The sequence below is a fragment of the Dama dama genome, chromosome 8, assembly GCF_033118175.1.
Source record: "Dama dama isolate Ldn47 chromosome 8, ASM3311817v1, whole genome shotgun sequence".
In the NCBI taxonomy this organism is placed as follows: Eukaryota; Metazoa; Chordata; class Mammalia; order Artiodactyla; family Cervidae; genus Dama; species Dama dama.
Genome location: NC_083688.1, coordinates 7,145,670 through 7,154,665, shown reverse-complemented (window position 1 = coordinate 7,154,665; position 8,996 = coordinate 7,145,670). Strand labels below are relative to the sequence as shown.

Genomic DNA, 8,996 nt, shown 5'->3' with positions numbered 1-8,996 from the left:
CATCTAGTCAAGGCTATGATTTTTCCAGTGGTCACGTATGGATGTAAGAGTTGGATTATAAAGAAAGCTGAGCACCAAAAAATTGATGCTTTTGAACTGTGGGATTGGAGAAGACTCTTGAGAGTCCCTTGGACTGCAAGGAGATCCAACCAGTCCATCCTAAAGGAAATCAGTCCTGGGTGTTCATTGGAAGGACTGATTTTGAAGCTGAAACTCCAATACTTTGGCCACCTGTTGTGAAGAGCTGACTTATTTGAAAAGACCCTGATGCTGGGAAAGATTGAGGGCAGGAGGAGAAGGGGATGACAGAGGATGAGCTGGTTGGATGGCATCACCAGCTCAAAGGAAATGGGTTTGGGTGGACTCCAGGAGTTGGTGATGGACAGGGAGGCCTGGCGTGCTGCGGTTCATGGGGTCACAAAGAGTCGGACATGACTGAGCAACTGAACTGAACTGATATGAAAAGTATAAGGCTCATACTTAATATATAATTACAGTCCAAATATATCATGACTGGTATGCTATCATCAAAAATAATGAAAAACATTTAGATGTGTGAAGAGATGTTCAGGATAGGTATTAAAAATCAAAAGGCAGATTTCAGTGCTCGCTTCAGCAGCACATATACTAAAATTGGAACGATACAGAGAAGATTAGCATGGCCCCTGTGCAAGGATGACACGCAAATTCGTGAAGCGTTCCATGTTTTTGAAGCTGTGGTACATATATACAATGGAATATTACTCAGCCATTAAAAAGAATTCATTTGAATCAGTTCTAATGAGATGGATGAAACTGGATCCCATTATACAGAGTGAAGTAAGCCAGAAAGATAAAGACCAATACAGTATACTAATGCATATACATGGAATTTAAAAAGATGGTAACAATAACCCTATATGCAAAACAGAAAAAGAGAGAGAGATGTACAGAACAGACTTTTAGACTCTGTGGGAGAAGGCGAGGGTGGGATGTTCAGAGAGAACAGCATTAAAACAAGTATACTATCAAGGGTGAAACAGATCACCAGCCCAGGTTGGATACATGAGACAAGTGCTCGGGGCTGGCGCACTGGGAAGACCCAGAGGGATGGGAGGGAGAGGAAGGCGGGAGGGGGGATCGGGATGGGGAACACATGTAAATCCATGGCTGATTCATGTCAATGTATGGCAAAAACTACTACAATATTGTAAAGTAATTAGCCTCCAATGAATAAAAATAAATGGAAAAAAAAACAAAAAAGAAAAATAAATAAATAAATACAAGAAGCACATTGAAAATAAAAAGGCAGATTTCAAATGGTTTATAGAGTGTGAACATATTTAATGAAAATTAAAATTGTATATATTTTAGAAGATGAGAATAAGCATCAAAATATTGACAGTGAATTCTCTAGTGGTGAGATTATAATTGATATTTATTTTCTTATCTACATTTTCAAAATCTCTATTATAAACTTGCATTATATTTTAAACAAGAGAGAGAAACAAAACTTTTTAGTGTTTTAAAAGCTACCACAGGACTTCTCTGGTCTGGGAAGCTCCATGTGCCATGCAGTGTGGTGCAAAAAAAAAAAGATATGCACCCCGTCTCTGCCAAACTAGCCTCTCCTTATTCTCTGTGTTCCTGGTTCCAGGATCCTGTTTATTTTGCTTTCGTAACATCATTCATCAATGTTACCTTGCACCCTCACTTCACAATCATTTGAGATATAAGTGTAACTAATGGCTTTTAAATTTCAGATACTGAATTTCACAGTTTTGGAATTATCATCTGATTCTTTTCTTCTTTTTTTTTTTTTTTTTTTTTTAGGGTTTTTAGCCATGTTTAGAATTTTTATTTCTCTAGCAAGATTTTCCTGTCTTTCATTATGAGCCTACTTTCCTTTATAGTAAAGAACCAGCTACAACACCTACTTTAAAATCAGTATCTGATCATCTCAGTGTCAGTCTCTTTTGATCATCTTTTCTCTTGAAAAAGAATCACATTCTCCTTTTCTTTGGATGTCACATAACTTTGGATTTCACTTTGCGTATTATGTTATGAAGACTCTGGGTTGTGTTATACAACTCCTACAGAGCGCTGATTCTGGCAGTCGCTATTTTGTCAGGTAATTAACTTGGTGGACTCAAAATAACAAACACTGTCCTTGGGCAAGCAGTTCAAATGTCAGCGCGCTTCTTTGATCCTCAGCTGGTCTGTTTCTAGTTCCGTCCTACGTATGTATGATTTCGAGGTCGCCCAGAGACTGGTACAGAGCTTACAAAGAACTTCTCTCTCTGCCTCTCACCTTGCCAGGGTTTCCCCCTCACTTTTCAGTAGCTGTTATTGCCCTCCGCTCTGTCCTCTGGGGTTTCAGGTCAGAAACACTGCAGGTTTTCTATTGAAATGTTAGACGTAAGACATAGAACATTTGGAAATGTCCCCCTTTCCAAACTATGCATAGCATACCCTCAAATGGTGCTGCTGCGGTATGCTACAAGGGATTTAAAAATGAGAAACTCATCCTGGGCCATTCCCTTCTCACAAAGTCAGACACGACTGAGTGACTAACATTTTCACTTCACTTTCATGCTTTCGTGAGCACTCTGACCCTCTGCTGGCTGCACACTCTTCCATGGGCCAAGGAGTCTTTGGAGACAAGGGAACATGGTTGCCCAGAGCCCGTGACATCTCCCCTTTCCAAACCGTGCATACAGTACCCAGAACTCAGAATTCTCTGGTCAAATGGTCCCAGCTCACTTACAGGACCGCATGGACTGCTTCTGCAGATGTGGAAGACAAGATAAAGGCTCTTCAAACATGCCCATTTAAAATAAATTTTATGGGGAGGGAGGTGGAAGGGGGGTTCAGGTTGGGGAACACCTGTATATCCATGGCTGATTCATGTCAATGTATGGCAAAAACCATTGCAATATTGTAAAATAATTAGCCTCCAATTAAAATAAATTAATTAACTAAAAATAAATAAATAAAATAAATTTTAATTTATTAAATTAAAAGCTGGACAAGAAAGACGTGGTCCAAATATAAAGAAACAGATCTAAATTAGAACAGGGGAGCATACACAGAGTGGGTGGAGATTAGGAATATGGTGAAGATGGCTCACGTCCCCTTTGAGAACAGTATCGTTGTTAAGCGTATGGACATGGATGCCAATCAGAGTCTGCATTAAACCCCAGCTCCACCACTTAACCTCTCTGTGGTTCAATTTCCTTGTCCATAAGACGGGGATACTATTGCACTTTCCTTCTTGGGTAGCTAGCTGTGAGAATTAAATTAATCATTATGTGTAAAGCACTTTGTAATGTGCCCAGCATATGGTAATTGCTCAAAAAAGATTTGCAATTTTTATTAGCTACTCCCAACAAGAAAACTGAGGGGGAGGTATGGAAAAGACATGATCCAAAAATAAAATATGTCATGATTTTAAACAATTGGTGATGTGTATGAAAGAATTCACTTGAAATTAACTCTGGGGACTTTCTTCTTGAGTGGCATTGAATTAGCAGAAAAGAAAATGCCATCCTAGCACATTACTTGGCTCTATTTACATAATGATAAATATGTAAACTCTCTGTATTAGAGATCAAAAGATAACTGTGGAAAGCTGATGGAGAAGAAAAGATGTTTATGAAGTTCAAATATGTACCGCTTATCAAAATGACAACAGGAAGAGACTGGAGACTGTATAACCCACAATGAGAAGTCAGTAGAAACATCTAAATCAATGCATTGAGAAGTAAACACACAAATCTATCTTCAGAGGTGTAGGATGACCACTAGGAGAACTAAAAACAGAACCATTTAAAGTAGCAGATTCCAGATTGCTTTCTGAAGATGGGAAGGCAATTTACAGGACCTAGTTTACTTGGTATTTCTCCAGTAACAATCTCTGGTCCTGAAAGCAGCCTCGGGGACAGGCTATGTGAGTTCAAAGCTCAGCTCACTTATCTTGGCCCGATCACTTAACCTTTCTAGAATTCAGTTTTTTCTTTTTTCCTTCTTTTAAAATTTGTGCTGCAGGAGTTTCTTTCCAATGTTGTGTTACTTTCTGCTGTATACCAAAGTGGATCAGCTATACGTATACAAACACATCCCCTCTCTTTGGGACTGCCTTCACATGTGGGTACCACAGTGCCCTGAGTAGAGATCCCTGTGATATACAGTAGGTTCTCATATCTATTTTATACACAGTAGTGTATATATGTTAATCCCAATCTCCCAACAGAATGCAGTATTTTCATCTGCCAAGTGGGGACAACAAGCGTGCCTGCCTACACTGATGATTTTAAGTCTCTCCATTCTCAAAGGATTGGTTAGAGCTGGGTTTTGAGGCAATTCAGCTTCCAGCAGAGCTTTTCCCTGTGTAACTCTGAACCCGAAATTGAAGTGAACATGTTAACAGAATAGATTACGCAACACACAGCTCACTGGCCCGAGAGCTCAGATCTCCCTGGCAGCTGGCAGCTGGGGTCGGGCCCCCTGGGCAGAGACACTGGCAGCTCAGCGAGACTTGCTCCTCCTGACTTTGACCACACGGGCTGGCTGTCCCAGCTCTGACTCCTGTGACGTCTGCAGTTGCTTCCCACTTGCTTTCATACCAATTTCACAGGATATTAAACTTGCTTAATAAAGTTGTCTTATCCATCTGGTGCTCACCACATGATGATATTTCTAAATCTTTTGTATTCTCGGGAAATAAGAATAATACTTTGAATACCTGATGCTGCACTAGCAAATCATTTTTATACATGCATACATATACAATTACGCATCATATATACTTACATGTGAGTGCACACGTGCTCTGCCGCTTAAGTCTGTCCGACTCTTTGTGACCCTATGAACTGCAGCCCACCAGGCTCCTCTGTCCATAGAATTCTCCAGGCAAGAATACTGGAAGGGATTGCCATGCCCTCCTCCAGGGGATCTTCTCAACACAGGGATCAAACCAGGGTCTCCTTCGTCTCCTACATTGCAGGTGGATTTTTTACCACTGAGCCCTATGTACTTACATATATATACAGAAATATATTTTATCTATGTTGACCAACTGATCTCTACAATTGCCCTTTAGTAGATATAAACCAAAGGACGATCAAGGATTTAATTGATTTGTTAGAGACTACACAGCTAGTAAATGGTTGTGTTATCGAGCAGGGTTCTTGGCCTCCTTAATCAGTAGAAATTGATCAGAGGCCAGACAAGAAATTCAGGCAAGGTTTTGTCGGGGCTCCTGCTACAGCAGGGGGAAGGGGGACAAACAATAGTTTCCCTTGCTTGGTCGTTCCTTAAGGGGAGTGGCGAGCTTGTTCCTTATACTGAGAGTGAAGTAGAGGTATGTCCAGGGGTTCGGTCAGAGGGGTGGCTTAGGTGTTTTGCCCACCACTTAGGTGGTACTGTGTACGGGAGGCATGCACAGTACCTTGCTTTTGCTCTAGGCTTTCCAAAAGTGGCAGTTGGGTTTTTTGGTCTCTTTGTGTCTTTTGTCCAGAATTGGCCCCAGCTGCACATGTACCAGCTCAGCTATTTTTAGTCCCATACCGTGTCTTTCTATCTTGTTGCTCAAGCAGAGGTGTGTTCAGGTGCAAGCTTTGCAGCTCCGCCCCAAACGGTCCCAGGCTCCAGCCTGTCTCACCTGAACTAAGATTCAAAGCCCAGGCTGCCAGCTCTAAGACTCTTCTGACTGTAAACCATGATGTCTATATCACACCTTTCACGTTCTTCAAGATATCCCCTGAAAATCTGGCACATAAATTATTCAATTCAAATAGCTAGCTGGCCCTGGCCAATGCAGCAGCCACTGGCCACATGTGACCAGTGAACACCTGAACGTGGCTGGTCCGAACTGAAATGTGCCAAAGTATAAAATATACACCAATTTATAAGACTTCCCTGGTGGCTCAGATGGTAAAGAATCTGCTTGCAATGCAAGAGACCTGGATTCGATCCCTGTGTCGGGAAGATACCGTGGAGAAGAGAATGGCAACCCACTCTAGCATTCTTGCCTGGAGAATTTCAAGGAGAGAGGAGCCTGGAGGGCTACAGTCCATGGGATCTCAAAGCGTTGGACACAACTGAGCGACTAACACGTTTCTAAGACTTAGTACAATGAGAAAAATATGAAATAGCTCATTAATAATTTTTATATTGACTACAGATGAAATGATCATATTCCAAATATGTTGGGTTAAATAAAACATGTTATTAAAATTAATTTCACTTGTTTCTTTTTGTGTTTTTTTTCAATGTGGCTATTAGGAATTTTTTAATTCTACATATGGCTCATGCTATAGAATTTTATCTATTGGACAGAGCTAAACTAGACCATTGAATTAACAGAGACATCTGTGTGTCAATAGAAAAAACACTGGTGGAGAGATTCCCCTGGCGGTCCAGTGGCTAAGACTCTCTGCTCCTAGTTCAGGGGACCTTGGTTCGATCCCTTGTCAGGAAACTAGATCTCACATGCCACAACTAAGAGTTCAGATGCCACATCTAAAGATCTCGCATGCCACAACGAAGATTGAAGATCTTGCATGCTGCAACAAACACCCAGCACAGTCAAATAAATAAATAATATTTTTTTAGAAAGAAAAAACACTGGTGGAAAAGCCAGGAGACCTGAGTTCAAGCCCTAGCTTTGACATCATCTAGTTGTATGGCCTTAGGCAAACCTCTCACCCTCTCTGAGCCTCACTTTCCCCTCTCTAAAATGAGATCAGATTATTTCAATGTGTCCTTCCACCCTGACAGTTCAAGTTCGTACCAGCAACTCTCTCAGCTCTCAGCACTTACTAACCTCTTTGCTCAGCCTGGAGTTCTGCCTGCCCTACCTTGATCATAAACTCCTTGAGGATAGAATTTCTCTGTCCCCCGGCTCCCGCCTCACCGCATTGCAGTAAGCATACAGTAGGCACTTGATCATAACCTGTTGGTTTGAAACTTGTTTGAAGTCTATTATTAACAGCCCCCGCCTGCTTCCTTTTCCTTCATCTCTCCACTCCCCCGCCAAACCCAGGAATTCCCCAAAGATTCACATATTACAATTCCAAGGAATGTGAAATAAGAGTGTAGCTTAGCAAAATTTAAGCAATTTGTCACTCAACATGCAACGGTGAAGTATAAAGCTGAAGGGTGGTGTCATCTTCTAACTCAGGACTTGGGATCCTACTGGGATCATCACAGGTCACAGAATACAAACAGTGGACGATTTTTTGCTCTATTTTCACCCATGTTGAATAGGCCTCCCAAGCCACACTGTCTGTTATGAAACAAATTGTATTAAAATTAAAACCTGAGAACAGGTGCAGGGCCTTGACCATCTTGATATCTGCTACCCTCAGGGCATTCGGCAAATGGGAGAATGTAAAAAAAAAAAACTAATAATCTTTGCTGGCAACAGAGAGCTAAATAGAAGCCCAAAAACCAGCAACAACTTAAGGAACTTGGGCTGAGTGAAGTCATCATGTAGGGTTAATGTAAACTGAACCGTGATCAGATGCTAGGGCCCCATGCTAGGATATGTGGCATTTAATCTCCTTAACAATGACGTAGGTAACTATAATAATGCCCTGTTCAGTTTACCTGAGGAATTTGTTCATTTCAAAAATGTATTTTAAGCTCATACTGTGAGTTAGACACTGCTCTAGGCATTGGGGGTCTACTGTAGTCTAACGAAAGTCTAAATAATCATTTTAATTCCACTCCAAGATATATATCCAAAACAATAGAAAACAAGGACGGAAACAAATTCAGTATTCACAACCACCAAACATAGAAGCAAACTAAAGTCTGGATAAGCAAAATGTGGTATATACATTCAACAGAATGCTATTTATCCTTTGAAAAGAATGAAATTCTAACACACGCTGCAACATAAATGAATCTTGAAAGCCACACCCAAAAGGACAAATGTTATACAATTCCACTTAAATAAGGAATGTAGAAATAGGCAAATTCATAGAAACAAAAAGTGGGATAGGTGGTTAAGACTAACCATCTTAACCATGGAAGATCAATGGTTAAGATTTCATGCTTCCACTGTAGGGGGCCTGGGTTCAATCCCTGGTTGGGGAACTAAGATTTCCCGAGCCTCACAGAACAGTTTAAAAAAAAAAAAAGCGGGACAGAGGTTACCCAGAACTGAGAGGAGGAGGGATGGGGGAGTTATTATTTAATGGGTGTAGAGTTTCTGTTTGGGATGATGAAAAGTCCTAGAAATAGATAGTGGTGACGGTTCTACAACACTGTGGATATACAATGTCACTGCATCGTGCACTTACAAGTGGTTAAAATGGTAAATTGTATGTTACATATATTTTTACCACAATTAAAAAAATCAACTGAAAAAAGCTAACAGTTTCACATAGCAGCATGTGAATGGAGTGAGGTGTCGGAGATTGAGGACGAGGACGGAGCTATTTTAGGTGGCATTATCAAGGCAGGTCTCTGAGAGGCTGACATTTGAACTGAGACTCGATACGTGAGAGAGGCACAGTCAAGTAGAGAATGTCCCGGTGGGGAGGAGGCTGCAGGCAGAGACAACACCAGCAAGGGGCTCGCTGGCTGTCGAGGGAGCCCAGTGGAGCAGACCTATTGGAAAATATTCTCAATAGCTAAAAACTGTGACAATTCTGTTGCCCATCGCCCGTAAGATGGATACCCTAGATGTTACACATTCACACAACGAAATGCTATACAACGATGCTATACAACGATGAGTTAGGGCCACACATAATGACAGGGATAAATCTCACAAACATAAATTATGAAAGAATGTGCATGCATGCTAAGAGGCTTCAGTCGTGTCCAACTCTTTGCACACTTACGGAGTGTAGCCTGCCAGGCTCCTCTGTCCATAGCATTCTCCAGGCAAGAGTACTGGAGTGAGCTGCCATGCCCTCGAACCCGTGTCTCTTTCATCTCCTGCACTGGCAGGCGGGTTCTTTACCATTAGTGCCACCTGCGAAGTCCCAGATGGAAGAACATAT

The 8,996-nt window shown here is 41.4% G+C and overlaps 1 non-coding gene across 1 annotated transcript; it reads left to right on the top strand.

The window, feature by feature from the left end:
* Window positions 1-603: 603 nt before the first annotated feature.
* On the top strand, window positions 604-710 carry LOC133061103 (U6 spliceosomal RNA). Its single transcript, XR_009693933.1, has one exon. It is a non-coding gene; the product is annotated as a U6 spliceosomal RNA (small nuclear RNA).
* The last annotated feature ends 8,286 nt before the right edge of the window (window positions 711-8,996 follow it).